Source organism: Camelus dromedarius, chromosome 8 (assembly GCF_036321535.1).
Source record: "Camelus dromedarius isolate mCamDro1 chromosome 8, mCamDro1.pat, whole genome shotgun sequence".
Taxonomy (NCBI): domain Eukaryota; kingdom Metazoa; phylum Chordata; class Mammalia; order Artiodactyla; family Camelidae; genus Camelus; species Camelus dromedarius.
The window spans coordinates 64,851,874-64,879,788 of record NC_087443.1 but is presented as its reverse complement, the minus strand read 5'-3'; the positions used below and the strand labels follow the sequence as shown (position 1 = coordinate 64,879,788).

Here is a 27,915-nt window from a genome sequence, read left to right as displayed (position 1 = left end):
ATATTTTGTTAGTTGTCATTTATAAAATGTTTATGTTGACCCAGAATCCATGCAGATCATTGCACAGGATATGCTACGGAAATTTCACAATAACCCTGTGAGGCAGGTTTTATTATTTCCATTTTAAAGATGTGAAAACTGAGGCTCAAGAAGATTAAGAAACTGCGCCAAGTCCATATAAATATGACTCATTCCATTATGCTTTTTTATTTGTTCTTTGCTCCTGGGTCAAAATCCTAAATTACAGTGACTGAGTAGACTACTGTACTTAGCCATACGTTAGAGTTATAAGTATCAAAGATTTCAAATAATGTTGCACACATGATCCTCATAATAGCTCTGAGGGATGAAAAATCTTAAGTGATAATTAGTGGCAAGTGAAAGTAGCAAAGATGAAAGGCCTTAGTTTCCTGTCTTTATCAAGCACTCTTTCTGCTGTACCACACTGACTTTTCCAAGCCACTCTTCCACGTTTCATCAGAGGCCTTTCCACAAACCAGTCTCTGAAGGTAGACATTACAGACCTTAGGACCATAGGGAAAGTTTTGGCACAGAGGATGTCTTTGGCATTTCTCCAGTCTCACCACCAGGCTGCTGATCTACTAAAGGCCAACCTTCTCTTTACCCTACATTAAATGAACATTGGACTTGGTTTACCTCAGAAGGGGATTAGGGTGTGCAATCTGACAGGTCTTGGAGAGTTTGGGAATAAAAACTCAACTTCCTTGTTGTGAAAAAGCATTTATTTCAAGTTCAATACTTCCTTTTATTTTTTAAAGCTTTTTTTTCATTTTCCCTTTCTTTGGTATGCTAAATTAAACACTTTAAATTAAAAACATTGACTATATTATGATTTTGTTAAATTAGATTTATTCAATACAGCTATTTTTCTATCTATCTATTTATTCTTCATGAATAGAAAGACAGTGGAAACGATGTTCAACAAACGGTAATACTGTTTCTCCCTCCTTGGGATGTGAAGCTTCCAGTGATTTTATTTTAACTCTCCTTTTTTTATATGCTTCTATATTACTATTTATTAAAAATGTGAAACCTATTTTATCTGCAGAAATCATTACTAGAGAATAAAAAGTTAATTAGTATATTAGTTCCTTATGGCTCTGTAACAAATTACCACAAATTTGATGGCTTAAAAGAACTAAGATTTATTTTCTCATAGTCCTGAAATCCAGAAGTCTGAAGTAAGTATTACTGGTCCAAAATGAAGGTGTTGGCATGGCCACATTCCTTCCGGAGGCTTTCGTGCAGAATCTGTTCCTTGCCTTTTTCAGCTCTGATGACTGCTGGTATTATTCCTTGGATTATGGCTGCATCACCTCAGTCTTCAAGGCTAGTATCTTTAATTTTTCTCTGTTCCATCTTCACATTTTCTTATCCTCTATGTGTAGTCAAATGTCCCTCTGTCTTCATCTTACAATGATGCACGTTATTGTATTTAGGGCCCAGACAGGTAATACAGGGTGATATCCTCATCTCAAAATCTTTAATTTAAAACATCTGCAAAGTCTTTGCCATATAAAGTAGTATTTACAAGTTCCAGGGGTTCAGACCTGATCTTTTTGAGACCATTATTTAATTCATTATAAGTAGCTTCCCAAGGGAGAATGATAACCAATTAAAATCACATACCTGCCTTTTAAAATGGATTTATGCAGCAAGAAGCCATGAATTCATGTCCTGCATCAGCTGTCCGTCTATATTTAGATGAATGCATGGCCAGTTTACCTGGGATAGTTCTAATTTAGATCAATTGCCTATAGAATTTTTAATAAACCCTCTTTACTCTTAATAAGTGTCTTAGTTGGTGTGATAAATTATATAGTCACCTTCCATATGCTATAGCATATGTTCACAAAGCCAGGCTCTTTTAGGTTTATGAGAATCATGATCTTGGGGCCAGAGAATCTTGCTGGGGACAAAGTGTGGTCATTTCATTCCACCATACATCTCCTCTAAAAGCAGCTGCCAAGTAATAATGAGACATAGTGAGAAGGCATCTCAGCCAACTGGGGCTAGAGTGCAAGTGCCTCTGCAGTGAGTCTGAGGATATGTACCAATGGAGTGGCTGATGACAGACATTTAAGCTGCTGTAGGCTCTCTTGCTTTCACTTGCCCTTGTGATGGTGTCTGTAATTGCAGAGCCAGGGCAAATCCATTCATTTGCTGATGTTCTCTGCTAGGCCACATGGCCACAAGGGGACTGAGCATCTTCTCTCCCCACCACCACCAACAATAAATGTGCTTATCACTTGGATGGTCTCTGGGCATGTGCTCCTAAAAGGCTGATGTTCCTTCCATGTTTATATCTTCATCTTCTAACTTATATAGCTCATGAATTATATCAGTGAAATTCAAGAACAGGAATGGCTCTAGTAGAAAGGCTTTGAGAACTATTATCCACAGTCAGTCCTATTACAGATCACTTGAGAAAATAGTTGACTTTGGACAGTTTTCTTTGGTTTCTTCTTATTTTTCCTTCCTTCCTTTGTTTCATCTTTCCTTCCATACTTCTGCTAAGTATTTTTTCTCATAAGCCTAACATAGGGACTAATAATTTACCCTTTTTGTAAGTACAGAATCCTGGACTCAAAAATGTTAAATAATTTACCTAAAGGTTACTTGGCTACAGGCTAAGCTGAGATTCAAATCTGATCTGTGTGTCTCTGGAGTCCTCCCAAAATATGATCATCAATTTAAAAATGGACAATTATACAATCTATAAGGTCTAGACAGGCCACCTGTGTACTAACAATGGTCAGGCTCTAATCTGGAAGCAATAGCTGGTAGTAGGAGAGAACTAGGGTCACTGATAGCATTGGGATCAGAGAACACGAGATAACGAAGGCCAGTTGGTAGCACTTTGCCCCAGATAAATAGATTATGGGCCAGCATTTGAAGAAGAAAATAATGTTACAGAAAATTCTCATGGGACTAACAGGCAACTGAAATAAAAGAAAAGTGTGAAAGCCAGAGGGAAGGCATCTTTGGTAGCTTATGAAGAGGCTCTCATCTTTGGCAACAGGAGTGCTCAGAAGGCTGAGGACCAGGTACTGAGTCAGTGTCTAAGTTCCAGAGATTAAACACCCAACCCAGGGAGGTTTGATTTGCTGAGGACTTCCAAGAAAAGAATGGGACCCTTTCAAGGGAGGTCTTGCTGTCAGCTTCCAATAAACAGACTTTAGTTGTCAGCCGATTCAGAATTTGCTTCACTGCAGAGAGCTACCTCCCCTAAGGACAGGACCAAAAGACTGGCCCTTTTGGCCAAACACAGGACAACTCAGACAAGCCACATGTCCTCCACCACTTCCAGTGGGGTTGGCCAGGGTCTTTTATGACCTGCTTTGCAGTTAGACTTCTCCCTCTGACCAATCTCATTTCCTCCAATACCCTTCCACAGGTGTTGATCCCTAATAGATGTCTAGCATGGCAAATTCCATCTTTTTTTAAAACGTTTTTTAAAAATTGAAGTGTAGTCAGTTTACAATGTTGTATCAATTTCCAGTGTACAGCATAATGCCTCAGTCATACATATACATACATAGATTTCTTTTCATATTCTTTTTCACCATATGCTACCACAAGATATTGAATGTAGTTCCCTGTGCTATACAGTAGAAACTTGTTGTTCATCTATTTTATGTATAATAATTACTATATGCAAATATCAAACTCCTAATTTATCCCTTCCCACCCTGGTTCCCCCTGGCAACCATAAGTTTGCTTTCTATGTCTGTGAGTCTGTTTCTATTTTGTAAACAAGTTCATTTGTCTCTTTGTCTCCTTTTTTTCCCCTTTATTTATTTATTTATTTATTTATTTATTTATTTATTTTAGATTCCACACATAAGTGGTATTATACAGTATTTTTCTTTCTCTTTCTGGCTTCACTTAGAATGATGATCTTAAGATTTATCCATGTTGCTGCAGCAAATTCCATCTTATTATCTGCTTCTGGCATACCAACTTCCAGTAAACCCTGAGACTCCTCATGTCCAGCCTATCTTTGGTCAGAATTAATATTCTCCCTTCCCTAATGCTAAGAAGAAATCCCTCAGTCAGAAGAGTAGAGTGCCTTAGATAAGCAAGAGAAGAGGGCCTTTTTACAAAACATCTGTTGTGCAATAGACTATTGCAAGTCATGATCTGACTTACCACTCAGAGACCTCATTCCTCTTTTTCTTGAATAGGTTCTGGTGCCTAAGCATTGTTTTCTGGAAGCAGACAGATGGAATACAATTCATAGAGAACACAGTTTGCTAAAGCATTATCATGCTTGGATTTTTGATGGCTTGCTCACACAGTGGAGTGTGTTTGATTGTGACTTTCCCAAATCTGACACCTTCAGAATGCTTCAGCATCCAGAGTTGGAAGCTACCAAAGTTGGGGAAAAAAAATCACCACTTACCAGTCTTTTGAATAGTATTCATTAATCAGCTCTAGAGAATCACATGACTCAGTTCTTTCACCCACCGGCCCCAACCATCGAGATGTGTGAGAACAAAGCGTAGTCCCCCTGGGCAGCTGTCGCAGCTGCCTGGGGTTGGTGTCACTGGGTTGTTTTATAAGGAGGACTCCTCTAAGAGGGACAGGAATCATAAAATGATCCATCCCATTTCTATCTTGGAGAATGGTGATCTTAACAACCTCGCTGTCCTCTACCATAAAATGCCACACGGGGAGGTGTGCGTCATCTTTAGAACTGCTACAACTCAGGGCCTCAGGCTGCTACCATTTATAGCACTGAGTCAGATTTAATAGGTCTCTATTTGACAGATTTAATGTCCAACAACTCCTGGAGAAAATTTATCCAAAGGGCCTGAAGATGAAAGAATTTTCCTGTCTCCAAAGAGGAGTGAGTGAAACATTTCTACACAGAATCTTCAGCAGGTTATAACCCATAAATCTGTCAGCAGTCTTTGCCCTCCACGTATGTGAAATTATGCAAGCTTCTTTTCCCTTTACTGTCATTTTGAATTATGTACTCTGTGTTATAGATAGATCAACCCTTCCTAGGCAGCTAACTGAGCCTTGGAAGACAGGGATGTGTTTTATTTTCATGTCAACCTGCTCTGATTCAGTGTTTAGGGTGAGATGTAATCAGACATCAAGTTTAAAAAAAAATCCGTATTAAGAGCAAAGCACTCTCCCTCATGACCAGTGAAATGTAATTGGTGCTATTGACAGCACTCTGGGCTGCATTGATTTTCCCATCAGGCTGATACCTTGACGACAAATTTTTTTTTCCACCCCAACCACTTGATTAGTTATGAACCATTACAAAGGAAAAATTATATAAATTACAAGTCATTGTACATAGCTATGCTGTTTTTCCTAAAGAAGCAAACTTGGACATAAATTATTGGTACAACAACATACTAATTACCACTTAGTGAATGTTAAGCAGAGTTGCCATATACTGCTTTTCAGAGACCTTCTCTTCTTGCCAGTTGTTTGCCCAGAAGAAAAAGTACATTTTTCTTATTCCCATAAAGGTTGTATAGGCTTGTGGAAGGCCTGCGACTATGGGCCCACATTGCTGAAGTTTGAATGTACATTTAATTTATGTGGAACTCATATACGGTAGATATTATTACCCCCAATCTACAGCTGCAGAAGGTGAACACTATAGAAGTGATAAAACTCATCCAAGGTCAGACAAACAGTAAATGGAGGACTCATTTCAAGTCCTCGTCTGTGAAAGTGTAGAGTCCTGGCTTATTTCCCCTCAACTGTGGGGTATATACTGCACCACAGAAATGCCTTTCTAAGGAGAAGAGATGTGTCTTTCATAAGTTGGATTAGATATCAGTTGTAGGTAAGCAGCAACTCTCCAAAGCTATTGTGGATAGTTTTGCTCATGGTTTTCCTGGATAATCCCAAAGCATTAGCCAGAATGAAGTGAAACTCTAGGAAAAGAAAACTTTGCTTACTTGACTCCTTCAAATCTTTGCTTTTAGAATTAATATAGGGGTCCTGACCTATTTGGAAAGGAAGGAAAACAAGTAAGTACAAATGAAAAGGATGGAGTTGGAACCATGGAAAAACCACAGTGAGATTTCATGGGAATCTGGGAAGAGCTGAGCATCCAGCCTCAGGAATATCAGGAACTGAGCCTCCAGAAGGACAGCTCCGGATTTTGGCTGCTCTGTCCACCTACTCTCTTTCTTGTGATCCCTCTGGTTCTCTCTAAACATTAATTCTGTTAAATTCCCTGTGATCTGCATCCCCTGGGACTTTACCTCTTTATCACAGCGCTGTGTACAAGGGCTGGTCACCTCCACTTTCATGGATCTCAATCCTACATCTGGAATCAGAATTTCACTCTGTTCAGATTCCCAATAGACAGGGGTGGATGGATAGCAATGTGGTCCTGTGGCATACCACACTCCCTGCAGGGGACAGTGCTGGGGACTTAGGTAACAGAAGGGCTTTAGTCCCTGCACATCGGCTCTGAACTTACTCCATGCTCTAGTTCTCACTCTCAGCTTCGAACATCTCTCCCCATCTGTTCCTCTTGGTGGTAGAGCCCATGGGCACCACTCTTTTTTCTGAAGAGCCTATTGGATTGGCAGTAACATTTTAAGCGGGCCTCTAAGCTCTGACCTGATGCTCCTTGAGATGCCTTTTCCCAGTCACATTCTTGAGCCCCATCTAATCGTACCCAGTTGTGTTCTTCTTCCTGTAAGGTTTTGCTTGTTACTCTATTACTGTTGCTACTACTGCTACTATTACTACCACTACTAACATGTATGAGAATTTACCAAATCTAAAAATTCCTTTTTTTTTAATATGTTAGCTCATTTAATCTTCATGAAAATCTTATGTGGTAGCTAATATCATTGTCTCTGTTTTATAAATAATAGGAAGTTTGCTGAGAAGAGCTATCTTACGTCCAGAGTATGTCCCAGGTATTTCTGACTCTGGAGCTTACACTCTTAACTATGTTACCCTTGTAAGTGACTAAAAAGTGGCCAGTTAATACCTAATACTGATTGAGTGTCTTATTCATGGGGAACCACCTTTCTGTTTCTTTGGGTGTAATATACACACAAGCCTTGTCTCTTCAACTAGTCTCTGAAACTGCTGTGGGAAGGAACCATAGAAAACACATCTCTAGGGTCTTCCGTAACTCATCCTAGTTGAAAGCACAAATAAAGCTCATACACATTTATTGTATGTCTGCACCTACATTGTCTTCAGTCCCATCAAAAATTAGCTGTAGCTATATCTTTTTTTTTTTCTGCTTAACTCCAATTTGACTCTCCAAAGACAAGATGATGTAGGTTCCTTTTCTGAGCTCTAGGCCCCTGAATATGAAAAAATCTCAATGATACCACGTCATCATCTACCTCATTTTTTCTGCTCTGGTAATGACAGAAGCACAAAGTTGATTGTCTGATTGAGGCTGTGTGGATAATAATTTGCTTAAGGAAACTGCACAATAATTAGAAACCTAAAACCAATGAAACCAAAATAGAAAATACACATTTGGACCTGCTGCACTTAATAGTGAGAAAGCTAGCACCTGCCCCTCTCTATGTACAAACCTTGCCCAATTAACTTCTCTAAACTAAGGAAGACTCTAAATTTTTATCATTATCTGGTTGAAAAAAAATGAATATCCTTCTTTATCTTCTCAAAACTCTACTACTTTCACAACAAGGTGGGCTGAAACATGCTTGGATCTCTCTGCTGTGTAACTTTCAGGATAATGATGACTTTATCAGCTGGTGTGTCCTTAGCCTCAATTAATCATGAGATGTATTTGGGAAATAGTGTTTTAAGGATCAACATGTGGGATTTTATTCTAAAGCACAAGGTTCAGGGAAGAATAGGAAACTGTAAGGACAGAATAGGATCAGTGTTCACAGATTTCTCCATCAACTGCCCTCTGAGATCTTTTTATTTCATCCAGTCTCTGAGCTGTAAGTGATATTTTAAGCTGAAGACCAGGGGTTGATGCCGGCTCTGCTAATTACTAACCATGTTACTTTAGGCTAATTACTTGGGTTTTTTTTTTTTTGTCACAAAACTTAAAAAAATAATTTTCTCACCTGTGGAATGAGGTAAATAACTCCCATCCTATTTTTTCACATGGCTATTGTAAGGATCTAAGAGATAATAAACACTAAAGCACTCTATAAAATTACCAATCCAAAGTATTAATGTTTTCATTTTATTATTTCAATCTACTATGCTGGCTATTGAAAGGCTTAAGAATACAGAAATACTCTTTTCCCTTTGGTCAACTATGACAAACCTTGACTTTTTTTTCGAAAGGAACTTTTTTACCCTAGGAAACAAAATAAAAGAAGATAAATCCTCCTATCATTATTCTGAAATCTCCTTAAATGACACGACATCTTGACTCTCTCTCTCTCTTTATACTGTTCTTCATCCTGTTTCCATCCTTTCACGCCATACAAGATGCCTGAAAATAGTCCAAAGAATATTGACAAATGTCTCTTCGTCTATACAAAAAATAATTAGAATTAAAAGAAGCCTTTGCTGATGACCAAAAACATTTTCTGGCTCACTGAAAATGTGGGTTTTTGAACCAGTGAGGTTTAATTCCCCCCAAGTCTTACCAACAAATGGGGGTCATCATACTTGTGACTGACAAAGAACTCAGGTCATCAGGGTTCTCTGCTCCCCATTAACCTTAGTTGGTTGATAAGAGTTCTGGTGGGCTATGACATGCTAGATCAGACCACGGGCTTCAGTATCGTATCAGCCTGAACGTTAATCCCAAGACCAGCAACATTAGCCACACAGCTGTGGACAAAAATTTTTAACATGTTGAACCACATTTTCCTCATCTTGCTAAAAAACCTGGTGTTAGTAATAAAATCCATCTCACAAGACTGTTGAATGAGGTATGGTACTTAGTACAATATCTGACACAGTATGTCCCCACAAGCTATAGCTATTATAATTTTATTACTGTTATTACTAGGTGAATTAGCAAACATAAAGTTGGTTTGAAATGATAAAAATCTTTATATGTCTAGGACACCCAGTTAGCTCCCAGCTTCCAGTCAGCAACCCATGACTTTGCCCTGCTCTAATTTTTCCCAGAACTCTGCACTTAGGTGGAATGAACAAATCAGAAGAAATTTCCTCAGGGGCTTCCTAAAGATCAGGGACTGCTCTGTGGGGAGCTGCCCTTCTCAATGAATCAGGCTGAACCCAGGGGATTATCATTGCCTTAGATCAGAGCCTGAGTCACTAAAGCTGAATCTGATTATTGTCTAACTCACAAAGCCTGTTCCTTCAGAGAGGGGAGCCTGGCTGGTCTCTGGCAAGGGATATCCCCTCCAGTTTTCTTCAAGTAATGGCTCATTTATAATTGATAAGAGCCAAGGCATCTCCATCATTCACCACTGAATACAATGAAATATCTTGTTAACTAAAACAGTGGTGCATGAAATGTTTATTGATTCTAAAGGTCATTGTAGATCCAGTGTAGCACCACAATTAGTCAAATGAGCCAGACATTGGCATCTTAAGCAAACTAGAAAATACTCTTGATGAAACCTTTGCAAGAGGTTAAAATAGACAGCTACCAAGGACTGTGTCTCCTTTGCTTGATCCCACATCCTCTGATCTTCTGTAGATTTAATGTCTTGGCTCAGCATACAAAAGGAAGGCTAGCATTTAATTACTTGTTGTTGGTCCTTATTTGAAAGTACCTAAAACACCTGAGTAGTAGAAAGATGTGGCTGTTTCAATGGGCACTTAGCCAAGAAAACTGGGATGAGATTGTGTGAATGCCAGAGTTCCAAGGCCTTCCTGTGTCATTGCTGCTGGGGTGGAGAGCTCTTGGAAAAAGATCGTCAGAAGAGTGTGGTGGCTGTTTCTCACAACTGCAGTTTGGGGAACTATTTAACAAAGTGCTCTTCCTAGGCATGGCTGGGAGTAGGGTTGGAGTGGGGAGGGAAAGGGAATGGGATGGGAGTGGCGGCTGGCTGCTTATTGAAAATGAAGATTTATGAGACCGCTTTAGAATGACTTATTGGATTGATAAATTTGCATATAACATATCAGACCTCCTTGGCTTTTCCTCCCATGTGGTCACTGCCTGTAGGTAGGTGGTGTTCTCTGCTGTCCTTACAGAGGTGGCTTTTCCTGTGCCTCCTCCTCTGATGTGTGTGGGAGCTGCCCTAGCCCAACTCCTCTGAGTTTCACTAATAGTCTTTCTGATTCTGGGTTGCAATGGGCAGACCTGATTTTTTTGCTTATTTTTTTTTTTATTAAGCTATACCCCCTTGCTTTGATTTTATCATACTAAAGGTAATATTTTGAACCCCCATTGGCCTTACACTTTTGTTCAGAACCCAGGTTGGGACAGAGAGCTGTTATTTATTGGGTATCCTGAGGCCTAATCCATCTAGCTAGCCTTTTCCTACTTAAGTTTGCCTACTGTTCACTCATTAGTACAGAGCAAGCACTGACATCTGCATACTTCCTTTGATCTTTCTACCCCTACCTCATTCACTCTACTTGTAGAATTAAATATTTTATTTGATAGTACTTCCATCTAATCACAATTCCCCATTGGTGCCAAATTCTCTTTTTTCTTTCAGTCTTCCCTCCCTCTGACATTTCTCTTTACATTTCTCCCACTCTCCTTAATCCAGGATTGATTGATTGATTGATTGATTTAAAACTTTTTGTTTGCTTATTTTTCCTTAGTATAGGTAAGGTTCCTTGTTCTTCAAGCATGATGGATTTTCTTCCTTCATTGAATGATACTTTTAAAAGATGTCTTTTAATTTATGTCAAAAGAGACACACTCATGAAGTCCTTGGCAGAGGAATTCTCTTTCTTTAAGTCCCAGGGCAAATAAATGCCACTTCTGTGAACTTTCCTATCACTCCCCAGCTAATTAGTTGCTCCTTCCATTCAGCTTTCAGAAACTGCTTCTTGTCACGTCAATGAAAGCTAATGTCATTGTGCCTTCCATGAGTAGTTTGTGTGTTATTATTCCTCTCGCCAAATTGAAGCCCCTTAAAGTCAGAGATTGTGGGGGTTTTATTTCCTTTGTGTACACCTGGGTTCTAACCCAGTTCCAGAAAGAGCATGTGATCTGGAGCATCAAAGTCCTCATGATTTTTTCCTTAGGACCAACATGGATGCTTGGAATGTGGTGTACACAGTTCTATGACAGAGCTACACACAGTAGCCCAAAGGAAGTACCCCTGACTCAGAGAGAAGGGGGAGGGAGGAAATGGGGCCTTACATACTGTACAGCCAAGCTCATAGTTGCTATGGCACTTCGAACCAGAGTGGCATCTATCAAGTAGTATGAAATAGAAGAAAGGTAAAATTAGAGGGCTTGAAACTTTCCTTAATTTGGAAACAATTTTCCTTAATTGGAAACAATTGGAAATAGTCTTTGGGTAGAGTCGACTCAGAATTGACAATGTTTGCAGGTTTACCCAATTTGTGATCATCTGTTTTTGTACCTGGATGTTCATCCGACAAAAAAAAATTATGTAAAAAGTTTGGGTGTTTATTTACAACTTCTGTAATTGAGAAAAATATTTGTATTTGGTGCTGATCAGGCAGGAACCAGGCAGCAAGCTGCTTTTAATTACAAGATCATATTAAAACAAGGCAAGTTAATTGTAATCAGTGTAAAATAATTTTAAAAACTGCCATTATATGCATTTATATCCTATAATACATTTTATTTCAGCATGGTACTGTATGTGCCTCATTATATTGTAAAGTACAAGGTCATTAACCTGCAATTTCACTTGCCGTCTTGTTTATTATATTCTGTGCTTGGTATGAAATTGTTAAATTCTGTTCAGCTATTTATTTGTTGCTACTTAATTTCTATGTAAACCTCTATAAGGCTCTGATTACAGCTAGTTAAGCAAGTGTGACCTGTGATATAAGCAATTGGCTTTCCTTAAGCATCTAGAGTGGGTCCGGAATGGGTTCTGCTCCTCACCTGTGTCTCCTTCCTCGTATTTGTCCCAGGTTGAATTGGTAGTATTCTGGAAGCTCAATACATTTTCACAAATATTGAAACAGAGTTCTTGGCACTTTTATAGAAAATATTTGGAGCACAGCCAAGTGAACTATAGATAAGTGCTATAAACAAACTATTTCTGAAGCCAGCATATCACCAGGCTTTGGGTGGTCTGATTGGGTGAGCTAAGTATGGTTAATATGTGTAACAAATCTAAGACTGTAGAGTGGAAAGCCCCATGTTGATAGCTTCTCCCAATTAAAACCTATTTAACAAAATATACGCGCAAAGTTAGTCAAGGGCAGCATGACTAGGCACTCTTGGGCTCAAATATGTGGATAGATCAACATAAATCTGTCTCCATTGCTAGCAGAGTGACCTGAATATTTGTGTGAATGGAAGGGAACTACTGTTTATTGAGTTTGTATTATCAAAGTGAGAAGAACTGCTGAGCTAGGCATTTTTCATTTGATATCTCAATCCAATTCCCCAACTCTTAGTGCTAGTTATTATTTTAAAAATTCCTTCTACATCCCCCAAAGCTGAGGCTCAGGGAAAGTTACTTGTTCAATATTACAGTCACTAGATAGCTGAGCTAAGCTTCAAACCTGACTCTCCTAGACTCCAAAGCTGCCTTCCAGTTGTCCTTTTAGCATTACTATATACAATTTTCCAAGGGTTAATTATCCTTTCTGAGGATTAATTCTATAGGTTTTTCTTTCCTCTGCACAGTCCTGTATTTACTACATAATTGGTTGGTAAAGCCTTTCATACAGAAGTCAAGCAGAAGGAGGAGAAAGTGCAAGGCAGTTACAATGAAAGTCCAGTTATTGGTCACTTCTGGGGAATGAGTATTTCAGAATAACCAAGTTTCCTTCCTTCCTTCCCTTCTTCTTCTTCTTCTTCCCCTCCTCCTCCTACTCTTCCTCCTCCTCCTTCTTTCTTCCCTTCTTTCCTTCTTCCTTCCTTCTTCTTTTCTCTGATTTTCCTTCCTTCCTTCCTTCCATGCCCATACTTAGTCCCTCAAAATCATTTGGACTGTTTTTTCTAAGATTAACTTTACTTCCCATCTTTTTACACATAACCACTTTACATATGTATTACATTTTTTTTAAAGAGGTTTCCCTCACCTGAGGATGGTAACTCCATAATGGCTGTGACATTGATGGTAATATTAATTATGCATCTCTTGCATAATTAATGTAACAATGCAGATGACATGCTAACATACTTAGTATCTGTTAGATTAATAAATACCTATTACGGTAGTTATTTATTATCCTGGAACTTAATATAATGTGCCTTTAAGGATATCAAAGAGTGTAAGTTTATTTATTCTTTATCCTAAAGATCTATGTTCATTGTTCTCTTATCTGTTTTCTACAGAAATAAACAAACAAACAAACAAACAAAGAAAATAAATTTAAAAAAAGAAAAGGAAGAGATGGAGAAAGATAGTCCATGCAAACAGAAACAAAAAGAAAGCTGGTGTGGCTATGCTTATATAAGAGAAAAATAGATGTTCAAAAAAAACTGTAATAAAAGATAAGTGCATTACATAATCACAAAGGGGTCAATCCAGCAAGAAGATATAGCATTTATAAATAAACATGCATCTAACATAGGGGCAGTGAAATATATAAAGCAAAAAGTAATGGACCTAAATGGAGACATTGACAGTAATACAATTATAGTAGGGAACTTTAATACCCCAACTTACATCAATGGATACATCACCCATACAAATAATTAATAAAGAAATATTGACCTTAGACCAGATAGACTTAATAGATATATACAAAAGCAGCAGAGCATACATTTTTCTCAAGTACGCATGGAACATTCTCCAGGATAGATCACATGTTAAGTCACAAAACAAGTCTCAATAAATTCAAGAAAACTAAATTCATATCAGGCATCTTTTCTGACCACAATGGTAGGAAACTAGAAATCAATACAAGATAAACTGGAAAACCCACGAAAATGTGGAGATTAAATTACATATGACCAAACAGTGGATCATGAAAGAAATCAAAGGCAAAATAAAATAAATTTCTAGAGATGAATGAAAACAGAAATACAACACAGCAAAAGTGGCTATAAAAGGGAAGTTCATAGCAATACAGGACTACCTCAAGAAATAAGAAAAACCTTAAATACACAATCTAATTTTACACCTAAAGAATCTAGGAAAAGAAGGACAAATGAAGCTCAAATAGAAGAAAGGAAATAATAAAGTCAGAGCAGAAATAAGTGAGATAGAGACTAAAAAGACAGTAGAAAAATGGATGAAAGTAAGAGCTGGTTCTTTGAAAAGATAAATAAAATTGACAAACCTTTAGCTAGACTCACCAAGAAAAAAGAGAATGGGTTCAAATAAATCAGAAGTGAATGAGACATTGCAACTGATACCACAGAAATATAATGAATTTTGTATATTAGTTGAGTAAATTGTATGATGTGTGAATTATATAATCAAGCTGTTAAAATGCTCATAGAATAGTTAAATATAAATAATAACAATATATCCTATAGTTTATAACTTTTGTGTAAGTAAAATAGATGACAAAAGCATAGAGTGTGGGAGTCTAGAAAGCAAAGTGATACTATGTTTCTAAACTAGATATCAGGGTAGTCAATTTTAGCATTGTCATTTTTCTGTGTGTGTGTGTGTGTGTGTGTGTGTGTGTGTGTGTGTGTGTGTTCTAATCTGTGCATTGTTTAGCAGCATCTCTGGGCCTCTGCCTTCAATCCAGTTGATTCCAGCAGCATCCTTCCCTCCTTGCCCCCTCCATCCCCTGTGCCTGCCTCCATCTGTGCCAACAAAAAATGTCTCCAGATTTTGTCAGTTTCCCTCAGAGGGCAAAATAAGTCCCAGTTAAGAATACCTGCTATATGTGAAGTGGTACAGTATGATTTGAATATGATGTATTAGTTTCCTATGTCTACTGTAACAAGCTACCACATCTTAGTGATGTAAAACAACACAATTTTATTGTTCTATTATTATTTTACATAAAATAACAAAATACCTGCAAAGTCCAAAGTGTTCTAACTGGGCTACAATCAAAGTGTCAGCAGGATTGTGTTCCTCCTAGAGGCTTTTTGGAAGAATTGATTGCCTTGACTTTTCCAACTTTTAGAAGCATTCCTTGGCCATGGTTCCTTCCTGTATCTTCAAAGCCAGAGTGTAACATCCTCAAGTTTCTCTCTCTTTTTGTTCTCTGCTTTGTCATCATACCTCCTTCCTTCTGACTCTGACCCTCTGCCTTTCTCTTATAAAGACTCTTGTGATTACTTTGGGCTCACCTGGATAATACAGTATCATCTCCTATCTCAAGATCCTTAACTTAGTCACATTTGCAAAGTGCCTTTTAACTTTTAAGGGCACATGTTTACAAGTTCCAGAGATTAGGACATGGGGATCTTTGGGGGGAATTATTCTGCATATCTCAGTAGATTTGCTAAATTAAAGGTGTACACTCTAATCCCTAAAGCAACAATTAGAATAATAATAAGTTATACATTTAATTGTATACTATAGGTCCCTGAGACTCCATTTATTTTGCATTTCCTATTTATTCTTTAGATTGGATAATTTCTCTTGATCTATCAGATAGATGTTAGCCTTCTCTGATTGTTTACCACTAAGATCTCTATTATCATTAACAGTGTTCTTGGGTAAAGTTTTTTCCACACTCTGCTTCTAGTAAAGCCAACATCCTCAGGCAGGGTACCATAGCTGTTGACTCTGGCTTTCTACCCACCTATCTGCAGTGGAATCTCTATGCCATGGAGCTAGAATTGGGACATGGAGGGGACTGAAGATGCCAGTTCTTACAACCTGCCTTGCTTTTCCAGAATAAAACTTTGCAACATGGAGCTTGGTGGTATGATGCTGTCCAGATTTAAACACCACATAGTCCCACTGTTTTTACCAAGATTCATTAGATTTTCTTCAATAATTATGTCTCAATTTTTTGCATGCTGGAATATTGTCAAAGATTTTGAATGGCTGTTTTTGCAAATTTTGTCAAGTTTTATTGCTGTTATTTGGCAGAGAAGATTTGTTAAGTTCCTTACACAGTCATTGCAAAAGTCCCACCTCTGTGTTGTCTCTTTGTGATTCTATCTCTTTTCCCATGAGGTGGATGAGGCAAGATGAGACTTTGAGTTTTCCTTTTATTGGAAATGCTCCTTGTTGAGGAAAGGACTAAGGCCATGGTTTGAACCAAATCTTCTCTTTATCTTGAGGTAATCTCGTTCCTTTATTTTCCTTAGAGAGTTTTACTTAGGTTTGCAATCTATCACCATTGAATGTTTAAACATTTCCAAGCACAGAGTTCAGTGAGGGCATAATGATATACCCAAGGAGGCTGTTCAAACTCTTTTTGTATCTGGAGTTACATTTTAAAGGAGTCAGGATAAATGAATCCTGGGAGTCTCAGTGTTCCTATTCAGTTCACAAGTGAACTAAATACATTCTTTGGAACAAAAACCCATGACTATAAAAGCCATGCATTTTTGGTTTACAAGAAAAAGTCACCTACTTAAGCAAATTTATGTAAATAGAAGAACAGAGTTGTTTTAATTATTGAAAGGTCTAACAGATTTTATGGGAATTAGACTGGGTAGCTGAAAACCACTGCAGATTTTTCTCTGTGTCTAAGTGTGTCTCTGACTCTATGAGATGATGTCTCAATTTCTATTTCTGCCTCTGTGTATCTCTCTCTCTCTGAGACCACATTGTCTCTTATTTCTGCTTCTGTCTGTTCATATGTCCCATTATTCTCTCTGCAAATATGTACCATTTGTTTTAATCCATCTGTTTTACTCCTTCTACTTTCTTTTTTGCCCAAATCTTAGTTTTTTTATGGGCCATAGACTCTAACACTATGAGAACATTTAGGTCAGACACTTATACCAGCTGACCCTTATACTAATATTAAATATTAGATAAACAATGCTTTCTATATAAAGAAATGCTATTATACTGTTTTCCAACTGATAGAATTTTTTTCTTCCCTTTTTATAGTGGAGATGGGTGTCCTCTGAGTAACCCCTACTTTCTGGCCTAGATCTCTCTGTAACTGTGTACTGTCTGAAGAAGAAAGCAAAGCTAAGTGATCCGCAAAGGAATTTCATTCATAAAACTGATTTTACTAGTATTTTACCATTTACCGGCAAAGGAACTAATGAGACCTAAGAATTGATAATTGCTACAAGTAAGAGAATTTCAGACAAATTATTTCAAAGTTGGTTTTAGAGATCTGCAATGACTTCACCAACCATATTACTTTGAGTCTATTCATGCTCATGACCAAGGCTTTTTATGGCTAAATGTAGTTTCCAGGCAGCCTGAGCAAAGGTGTTCATAGTGATTAATGATGAATTTTTCCTTGTTGGTCTCAGCTGTGCAAAAGGGAAAACAAACAAAACACTTCTTTGTGCTGGGAGGCTGATCAGTGGATCACAGAAGATGATAGAGTAGCCATATTACTCACCCAGTGTCTCTGCCCCAACCCTCCCATCTCTTGGCAACCACATGGATGTCATGAGCAGCTTCACACCTTCATTGTCTAGTTCTGCCTTCTCACTCTGTTGGGAAATGAAGGAGGCTCATCTGTCGTTTGCTCTTGCTGTCATCTGGTTCCTCCAGGAACCGTCTGTTCTTCTCTCTTAACCATGTAATCAAGAACATGTGGTGTTTTGACTATGATGAGAAGTCAGGGAAGGAAACTGAGTTAAGTGTACATGGCTTACAAAGAGGAAAGCAGACTTGTCTCTTCAGAAGACATCCCTGACTTCTTTGCTTAGAGAAAAGGAGTGAAAAGTACAAAAACTTGGAGATCTCAGGTACAACTTAGACCAAATACAACTGTTCACTAATGTGCTGTGTGACTTTGAGGAGATTACATACTATTCTGGAGCCTCAGTTTTCTAATTTTTGAATTGTGCATGATAATGCCAACTCAGAAGTATTGTTGAGAGGATTTTCTATTATAATTGTTGAATCAGGGCTAAACTGTGGCTATAGTGGGTAAGAACTGGTGATAGGAGACCAAGAATTGGGGTTAAAATTTTGGTCCTGATGGTCAGAATTGCTCACTTGCTTGAATTTTAGCACTTGGTTTTGAGTTTCTCAAAGAAGCCCCTTACACTCTTATTGATCTGACCAATTACAGTGACGTTTTGCTTTTCTGGCATAAGTTCTTCAACTTTTCTATCGTGTATTACAAACTCCATTTCCATTTATCAAATATTTATATCAGAGGAACTAGAGGTCTACTTATTTGTCTATAATCCAATTAAAGTGAATTTGGGTTCTCAAACTTTTTTTTGCCAATATTTCCTTGGGTGTACATCTAATGTATAAAGTAAGATTTGCTTGTACTAGAGTTTAAAATAATTTCAAAAGAATTATGTATTATTCTGATTTTATTTTATAATTTATACCTTATGATTTATACTTTTAAAGCATATCTCATATAGTATTTCATTTGATTCTCATGATAGAAGAATTATAATTTCCAGTTTTCAAATGAGGTTATGACTCAGGGAGCAGCAGAAATAAAATTGGGGCTTGGGTCCATTGATTTCATAACCCAATATTCCATCCATTTTACATATTATCTCCTATCAGTGTTGATTTTATAATATGGTAGTAATAATATGGTTAATGATAATAGGGAGATGTCTTTCTGCTAATTTATGCCATACATATTTTTTATTCTTACTGAAAAAAAACCCTGCTTTACTCCTAAGCATATATGAGTATGATTTTCAGATCATGATCTAAATAGAATTGTTTTTCACTTCCAGTTTTCTCTTCTATTGCATGAAATATTTTTCAGTACTAGGATTTCATAACTTTAATAATGTTACAAGAATGAATATTCAACCATGACTTTTCTAATTGGCTGCAAACATAATCCAATATCCTCGTTTTACCATATTGTCAGAGGAGTTAATTGGACCAGCATAGTCACCAGCAAAACATTGATTTAAGCAACAGTGAATCTAATTTCCTCCATAAACGTTCCTGCACAGGACCAGTGCAGGCAGAGGAGCAGGAAGAGGTTGCTTGTGTGACTTCAAAAGGTACATTTGGTTCCAATTATTTACTCATGACAGATACAGAAAGAAATAGAATTAATTTATTTTAGCATACATTATCCATTTAAGTTGGACCAGACCAACAAATAAAGAAATGATAAATTTTACAGTGCAGCCCAGTTTAGCCAAAAGCTGGGGAGATGGACTCCTCCACCCTACTTCCCAACACTTTATGTACCAAGTCCCAAGAAACTTTAAGAATTAACGCAGAGAGGGGAATTTAATTTTTATTTTTGGTAATCAATATGTATATCTTTTAAAAATAACCTTATTTATTCAGACTTTAGTGACTTACACTGGGTAGATTTTTGTCAGTGCTAAAAACAAACGTATCATAAACAAATGCAAATAATTTCGCCCGTTCAGTTGATTGTTTTTTCATTTTATTGATGGTTTCCTTTGCTGTGCAAAAGCTTTTAAGTTTGATTAAGTCACATTTGTTTATTTTTGCTTTTGTTTCCTTTTCTTTAGGAAACAGATCCAAAAAAATACCTTTGTGATTTATGCCAAAGACTGTTCCACTTATGTTTCCCTCTGGGAGTTGTATGATTTCCAGTCTTACATTTAGGACTTTAATCCATTTAGAGTTTATTTTTGTATATGGTGTTAGAAAATGTTTAAATTACATTCTTTTACATGTATCTGTACAGTTTTCTCAGCACCACTTATTGAAGAGACTGCCTTTTCTCCAATATATATTCTTGCCTCCTTTGTCAGAGGTTAATTGACTATAAGTGCATGGGTTTATTTCTGGGCTTTCTATCCTGTTTCATTGATCTATGTGTCTGTTTTTGTGCCAGTACCTTACTGTTTTGATTACTATAGCTTTGTAGTAAGTTTTGAAATCAAGAAGTGACTTCTCCAATTTTCTTCTTCTTTTAATTGTTTTGGCTATTTAGAATCCCTCACAATTCCAAATGAATTTGAAGAATTCATAGTTATTTCCATTTTGGGAAAAAAAGCTGTTGTATTTCTTAAAAGTTTTAGGATTTCAATGCTCTTACATTTTATGAAAAAAGACTTGTGGAATATAGATAGGGATTGCATTGAATCTGTAGATTACTTTGGGTAGTAATTCCATTTAACAATATTAAGTTTCCCAATCCACAAACATGAGATGTCTTTCCATTTATTTAGCTCTTTTTAAGTTTCTTCTAGCATTATTTTGTAATTTTAAATGTACGGATCTTTTACCTCCTTGATTACATTTATTCCAGGTATTTTGTTATTTGGATTCTCTTATAAATGGAATTATGTTCTTAATGTCCTTTTTGGATTGTTATTGTTGGTATATGGAAACACAGATGATTTCTGTGTGTTGATCTTATACTCTGGAACTTTTTTGAATTTATTTATGAACTCTAGGAGGGTTTTTGTTGTTGTTGTTCTTTTGGATTTTCTAAATATAGGGTTATGTTATTAGCAAATGGACATCATTTTATTTTTTCATCTCCAAGTTGGATGACTTTTATTACTTTTTTGGCCTATTTAGTCTGTTTAAAACTTTCAGTATAATGTTGACTAGCACTGGTTAAAACTGGTATTCCTATCATGTTCCTACTTTTTAGGGAAACACTTTCAGACTTTAATCATTGAATATGATATTTCTGTAGTTTTTTTTCCATAAATGTGCTTCATTCTCTGAAACTGTGTTCTATTACCTGGCAAATGGAGTCTAGGACACACTTTGAGGCTTTGGTAGACTTTGCGAATGGCTAACAGAAGTGGTTTAATGAAATTAGGATGGGTGTTATTTGGGTACTGTGAAAACAGTGCTGCTGTATAACTGCCCCTGGGCTGTAATTTACCTGTGAGCTGGGACACTGTTTTCACTCACCATGTCCCCAAGGGATGTGGACTCTGGGAGTATGACGCTACTTATGCTTCATGGGCTGTACAGCATGATGAAGGGAAGGGACAGGAGCTCGAGATGAACTGAAAAGAGCTCTAGTGTGTATCTGAAGTTTATATTTGTCTATTCTAATAACAAACCTGGTCTGATAATCTCCCCTGTGCACAAGCTGAAGATGAACTATTTTTATAAGGATCTTACTGCAAACATTCATCTTTTTTGTCCTTTGTACTGTCATTTTCCTTGGGTTTCATTTTAGGTGGAGTCTCGGGGGTGTGAGGCACAATTTGAAGTTATAAATGATTAATTTTATGCTGAGTCTATGATCATCTGCAATCCATAGACATGTGCCAAAGAAATGCAGTAGATAGTTTTTTCAGTAATTTACTTCTCCCAACGTTCCAAAATATTTAACTAATGTTATAATTAATAGGTGACAAAATCCAGTTTTCCTCTAGTAGAGAAATCAAATCATTTTAAAGCACTTTGAATAGCCTGATTACTTATCCATACCAATTGGAAAAGTAAACTAAAAATCAAGTTTTCAGGTTCTTACCAAAGACTTTCTCTAATAAAAAGTTTCTTCTATCAATAAAACTAACTCATTTTTGAGATCTTGACATTTCTTGACATTTTATGACATCATTGTCATCCTCAACATCTTCACCATCATTATAATATTAATTGAAAAAATTAGGGTTTACCATAAATGATAAAGCATTTTATATACATTTTTATTTAATTCATACAAAAATCCTGTAAAGTAAGAGACACTCCTATTATTCCCATTTTACAGATGAGCTTTAAAGAAGTTGAGTAATTTGATCAATTAGCTAGTAATACTAGTCATATTGCCTATATTTCTGGAGTGAGGATCTGACGCTATAATCATTTTGCACTCCTACCTCTCATTTAAAAGCAACTTTAATGCAAGTTTCTCAGTGCCTGCCATAGTCATAAACTAATGTCTTACTCAGTCCTTGAGAGACAGAAGCATCACCCAAAATAGAACTAACCAATCAATGGACAGCAGAGATTTTCTTGATCAAGAGTAACAAATCAATTTTAAAGTTAGGAAGGAAATACAATGTACTCATGCCCACTACCTCTGTAATAATAATCACAATTTATTACTACCTTTTAATGACTAAATGTTTTTAATTGATTTTTCTTTAGCAACAGAGTTTTATAACAGGTAAAAATACTTATTTCACACTGGTCATGTTCTGGGTGCTTTTTATATCTTATATTTTTTTCTTACAGCAATCCTGAAAGGTGACTAATACTCTCATCATTTTAGAGGCATAGCAAACTCATAACTTTCCCAAGGTCACCTTTTTGGTAGAGTTAGGATTCCTACCACGTCTTTTGATGCCAAAGACCATGTACTTAATCTATAAACCACATGGCCTTTTTGATGCAATTGACATTATTCATCAAAACCTTAATGTGAAGATTAAGAAGGAGAGAGAAAGTGGCACTGAAGAGAAAAAGGAAAAAAAAAATATCCATAGGAAGTTTAGAGTCAGATATGGGGGAAAACAAAATGGAGGAGGAGGATGGAGATGGGAAAAAGGACTTATAAATTTTATAAGTTTTCCTGTGTTTTTTTCCCCTAATGCTGGATTTGGGCATGACTCCAGAGCAGGAATATAATGACATGATGCAATGCTGCTTGATTTAGACACTTCTCTGTCAATTCTTGCTCTCTCCACTACGTGGCTAAAGTTAGAATTGATATTCATAGTGGTTGGTATCACCCAGCACAGCCAGAATCATGAGCTGAAGAATTGAGGGAGGAACATCAAAGAAAAATTCTATTTTAAATAAGGACATGAATAAACAAATTTAAAAACTTAAAATGATGGTTTCTAGGAGCTGAATTTGGGGAAGTGGAGGCATTGGTGCAAGACACAATGAAGTACCTTTGTTTTATTGATAAAAATATTAGTAAAATTTGTTGCTTGTAACTGTAGTTTTGCTACATACATTGCATACTATTATAAAATTAAGAAATTAATAATCTCATAAGCAGTTAAACATAGATAAGGAGCATAATCAAAGGAAAAAGAAATAATATCTGTCCCTGCCTTTGTGAGATGAAGCTAGAAGTGTGACCTAAAGATGGTGTATTATGACGTATCATGAGTGATGTCCCAGCAAGTGCTGGCCACACTGAGGTTCACTGTCAGGAAGAGGTTAGTTCTTAGCACACAGGGGCTACTTGATACATGATATTGGATTGATATTAATTAACTCTCTATTAATTTGCTGAGTTCCTTCAGCCACCAAATATCTTTCAGGTATATTTGCCCCACTTGAGGAAGATGGAATGCTCTCAGAATCAGAAGTTATTTCATATGGTAGGGACTAAAACTTAGTTAAGAGAGGAAATGTGCTATAAGTAAAATGTCTCAGAACAAATAGAGATGGTATTATGATTCATTTGTATGCTTGATTTTTTTTTCTTTTTTGCCAATTTTTATCATGTAAACATGGCGCTGAGGCATTTGTCCTATAAGATTTAGAGTCAGTCAGAGTCCCATTAATTTCTTGGGAAGAAAGCAGTGATGGTTTTTTTTAAAACATAGATGCTTATGAATAAACACCAAGTTAAAGTAGTTTAACTGAGCTTGCTTTGTCTTTCTCATCCAAAATACGTGTTTCTGTCTAAGACAAAGTAAAATGCGGGGGGGGGGGGGAATGAAAAACTAAATCAAACAAAACCAACAAACAAAAACCAGTACCAGGAAGATGGCTACTTTGGGGCTAAAGAAAATAAAAGTTGTTCTGAAGTTGTGGAATCCCATATCAGGGAGATGGTGGAGCAGGTGTGGTGTTTGCAAGAAGTCGGGGGGGGGGTTCTTTTGTGATGTTTATATGGTGAAAGCAGCTCCCCCTCAGAGCATCTGCGCATCATTCTGACTCATGACAAGTAACTGCCATGATACAGGTACACACATTCTTTCAATAAATCTCCTGACTCAGAGCATGATATTGCCATTCAGACAACAAATGCTAAAAATACTGCTGAGAAGCCTGAGAGGGAAAAAAATGAAGCCCATATTCTGGAAATGGAGACAAACTTTGTGAGAAAATAACCATGTGCATCCAGGACTGGGAACTGAAGAGCACCGTCCCCAGAAAAGGGTTTCTGGAGAGTCACATTTTGACCATGTGCCTTAGGATGCCCATCATTTATTTCCTGAAATAAGGTGGGGAAGGGAACTGAGGAGTCAGCCACTTTTTATGGACTATCCATGCTCCAGGAATTTTATTTTCCCAATAAATCTCTTAGCTGGATATTCTGGTAACATTTCTATAAATGTGGAGTGGGGTGGGGCTCAAATAAATTAAATGATGGGTACACAGCTAATGTGTAACAGAGCAAGAATTCAAACATGCATTTTTTTCTTTTACTATGACTTGTGTATCATCCCTTATCCAAAGCTAGGAATAGAGGGGGAGAGGGGGGCATCTGTCTATATTTGCATAAATCTGTGTTTACATTCAGCCCTTCATGTCTCATCCCTCACTCTGTCTCTGTCTTTATCATCATCCCTGTTTGGAAATCTGTTCACTTACTAACTTTCTACAATGGGGAGACTGTCCTAGGTCAAATGAAGAGACTACATTGGATTATTCAAAATGATAATTATAGTCAGCTTTGTCTTTAAAATAATGTTTTTGGAGAAGCACTTTTAATTTCTTCCTAAAGCAATTGAAAAGTAGTTTCACATTGTTTTATACTACCCAGAAATGTAGCGGCTTGTATTAAGAATGACTAGGGCAAAGTCAGGGCATCTGAGAAGACCCTGTGGCTTCTGAGGCATAGTAGGGGTTTTACCATTTGGAAGCAGAGAAGAGTTGCCTTTGACTCGGGAATGAAGTTTTAAAGGGGTACATGAGGTAAAGTCACATTTTTTCCCCTTAAAAAGTTGCCACATTGGAGACACAATGCCATCTTTCAAAGAGTTTAAGTTAAATTCCCTTCTGAGGTGTGCCCAATGGGTCCTCTTGTGACTAAGCATCAGATGAAGCGATTGGCTCATCTATAGGCCGTACCCTATAAAAATTCCTGTTTCAAACAGTAGAAGGACATTTGAGCAGCTTACAAGATTCCACTGAGATAGACACTGAGTCTGATGAAGGGAATACAACAGGTCTCCCATATTTAGTTCCTCCTGGGAGCATACTTAATGCACAAAATGACAGAAGGCTGTGTCTCTCACTTACTGGCTAATTAGAGTACCGTGTGTGTGTGTGTGTGTGTGTGTGTGTGTGTGTGTGTGTGTGTGTGTGTGTGTGTCTTTCTTATAAACTTTCCTCCTTTAAGTAGGTGTATTTTCAGATTTCCATTGGATGCAGAACTACTACTGCATTCATAGTGGTTGAGAATCTTACTGCCTGCATTTAAATTCAGGCTCTAGGACTTAGTTTTCACTGTAGGTACACAACTTAAACTCTATAAGCCTCAATTTCTTCACCTGTAAAGTGAGGATAATAATAGTACCAAAATTGTCGAGTTGTTTAAGAGGGATAACAAATGTGAATTGCTTAGGGTAGCACCCACCGCTTGGTAATTTCTCAATAGAATTTCTCTGTGACTATTATCCGGCTGTGTGTATCCACTGGTGAATACTCTGATACCAAATGAGGACGCCTCTCTGGGAGTCTCTTCTTCTCTATGTCTCCTTAAACTGTGCTTCAGTGATTTCCCCATTTCTGCCAAGGCCCAGAATTTAACACAGGTTATCTAAAGGATGTTTCTCTTTCATTTAGCTTGAGCCCCACTGCTGCTGTAGCATTTTACTGATGCCTGCTCTGCTGTTTAGAGAATCAAATTTTAGGTAAATATTCAGTGATTCATACTGGGTTTTATGTTCTAGGCAAGCATTTTCCTCCCTGCACTGGCAAGATGTAGTAAAAAGTGAAACAGTAACTTGGAGAAATGAGTGGAATTAGGGTGGCCAAGGGGACTTGTATCTTTCTAGGTGACCGTCTCTCACTTTCTTCATTTTTCTCTTTTGCAAAAATGTATCTAGTCCTTGTCCCTTTATTCATTGCCTTTCTCCACTCATGTTAAACAGGAAGAGAAGGGTCTTATGACAGGATGCAAAGCCTGAGAAAACTTAGCTGAGTGGGTTGCAGCATTTGTGATGCCATGGTATGTGCTAAAATAAATAAATAAAAATCTGGTAAATATTATTACTTTGAAAGTAGATATTGGAAGATACATATTTGAAAAATAAGTATGTTAAAAATATGAGCAGCCAAATGAAGTTTAGATGTAACAGAAAATAAAAGAGCACTCGTGTCAGTGCCTAGGAAACAGGTTGTATCTATAAGGGACAGTGTCATCCATCTTAGTATATTGGGCAGAAGCTTGAATACTGAAAAATTCATGAAGGCCCAGTTACAACATAGGGCTGTAGCCTGCTGTATACTATTCTGAAAGGATAATGGAAAAAGAAGGAAATAGGACCAGGGCAAATCTCCATGTTCATTTATTTTTCCTATTTTCTGACTATATTTGTGTACTTCTGCTTGTGAAATGGGAATGCCAGAATAAATAAATATATATGTCTCCAGAAGGAAATCTTTTATGTATCTTTCTTGAATTTCTTCCTTCTAGGAATATTTAGATACAATGTGTATGTGCAAAGCAATAGAAGTCCTGTTGAAAGCATGAAGTAGAGGGTCTCCAGGCTAATGACTGATTTAACCCACAACACAGCCTCACTGCCTGATAGCAATTTGTACCTTCAAGTAAACCTGAATCCAATTAGTATGCAATACACTGGACAGAATGGGCTCAATGGAAAATAAAGGAGATAAGAAATTTCACTCTCAGAAAATGCGCAAACAATGAAATTAAGGAAAACCTGGTGAAGATCAAGTATGAGTGCTTCTGAGGTTAGAGGATCTTTGTTTACCAAGAACTCAGTGACCCTCTGGCCCTCTGAACTTTGTCTACTGCCATGATTAAACTAAAAATATTTACTTCAGAAAAGAGAGAGAGAGAGCACAAAGGTGACAGAGACTAGATAGAAGATAATTAAAGCATGCAAAATCAACCAACCAACAATAGTTTTGGATGTTTTCCTTCTCCAGATATATGAAGAAAGACATTACTTCTTTATGTGTTTGGCTATATAAGTTGCGTGATATGCTAAAAATGTAACTTGAACACTTAATAAAGATATAGAAGAAATGCAAGGTCTTCTCTATAAGATATACTTTGTTTTGCGTTCTAGGACTGGGAAATTTCATTGACTTGCAAACACTTTGACTCTGGGACATACTGTTCAGTTCAATAGTAAGCTGGCGTTCCAAGAAATCATTGATAAAGACGTGGTTAAGATCTATATTAGGGAAGAGCACTCAATAATTTTGTGATTGAAGGGAGAGGGGAATATTCTGCAAACTAATGAATTACAAGTTTGTTTAGATTCTGTTGTGAAAGAAAATTCACTTTTTTATGATTAAATATAGAATACCATATAATATTACTCATATGTGGAATCTAAAAAAAAGAAAAGACACAAATGAACTTATTTACAAAACAGAAATAGACTCAAAGACATAGAAAACAAACTTATGGTTACCAAGGGGAAAGGTGGTGGGAAGGGATAAATTGAGAGTTCGGGATTTGCAGATACTAACTACTATATATAAAACAGATATATAAGTTTCTTCTGTATAGTACAGGGAACTATATTCAATATCTTGTAGTAACCTCTAATGAAAAAAGAATATCAAAAAGAATCTATGTATGTATGACTGAAACATTATGCTGTACACCAGAAACTACACAACATTGTAAACTGACTATACTTCAATAATTAAAAAGTAATAATAATAAACCTCCAAAAATATAATCTAAGTGGATTCCAGATGTCAAATGGAACAAAATATACAAAATAAAAAATAGAAGTATCAA

General features: G+C 36.9%; 1 long non-coding RNA gene across 1 annotated transcript in view; it reads left to right on the top strand.

Annotated features, from left to right (window-relative positions):
* Positions 1 to 27,915, top strand: part of LOC116155675 (uncharacterized) — a 234,673-nt gene that overhangs the window by 206,582 nt on the left and 176 nt on the right. The gene's annotated exons all lie outside the window — the stretch shown is intronic.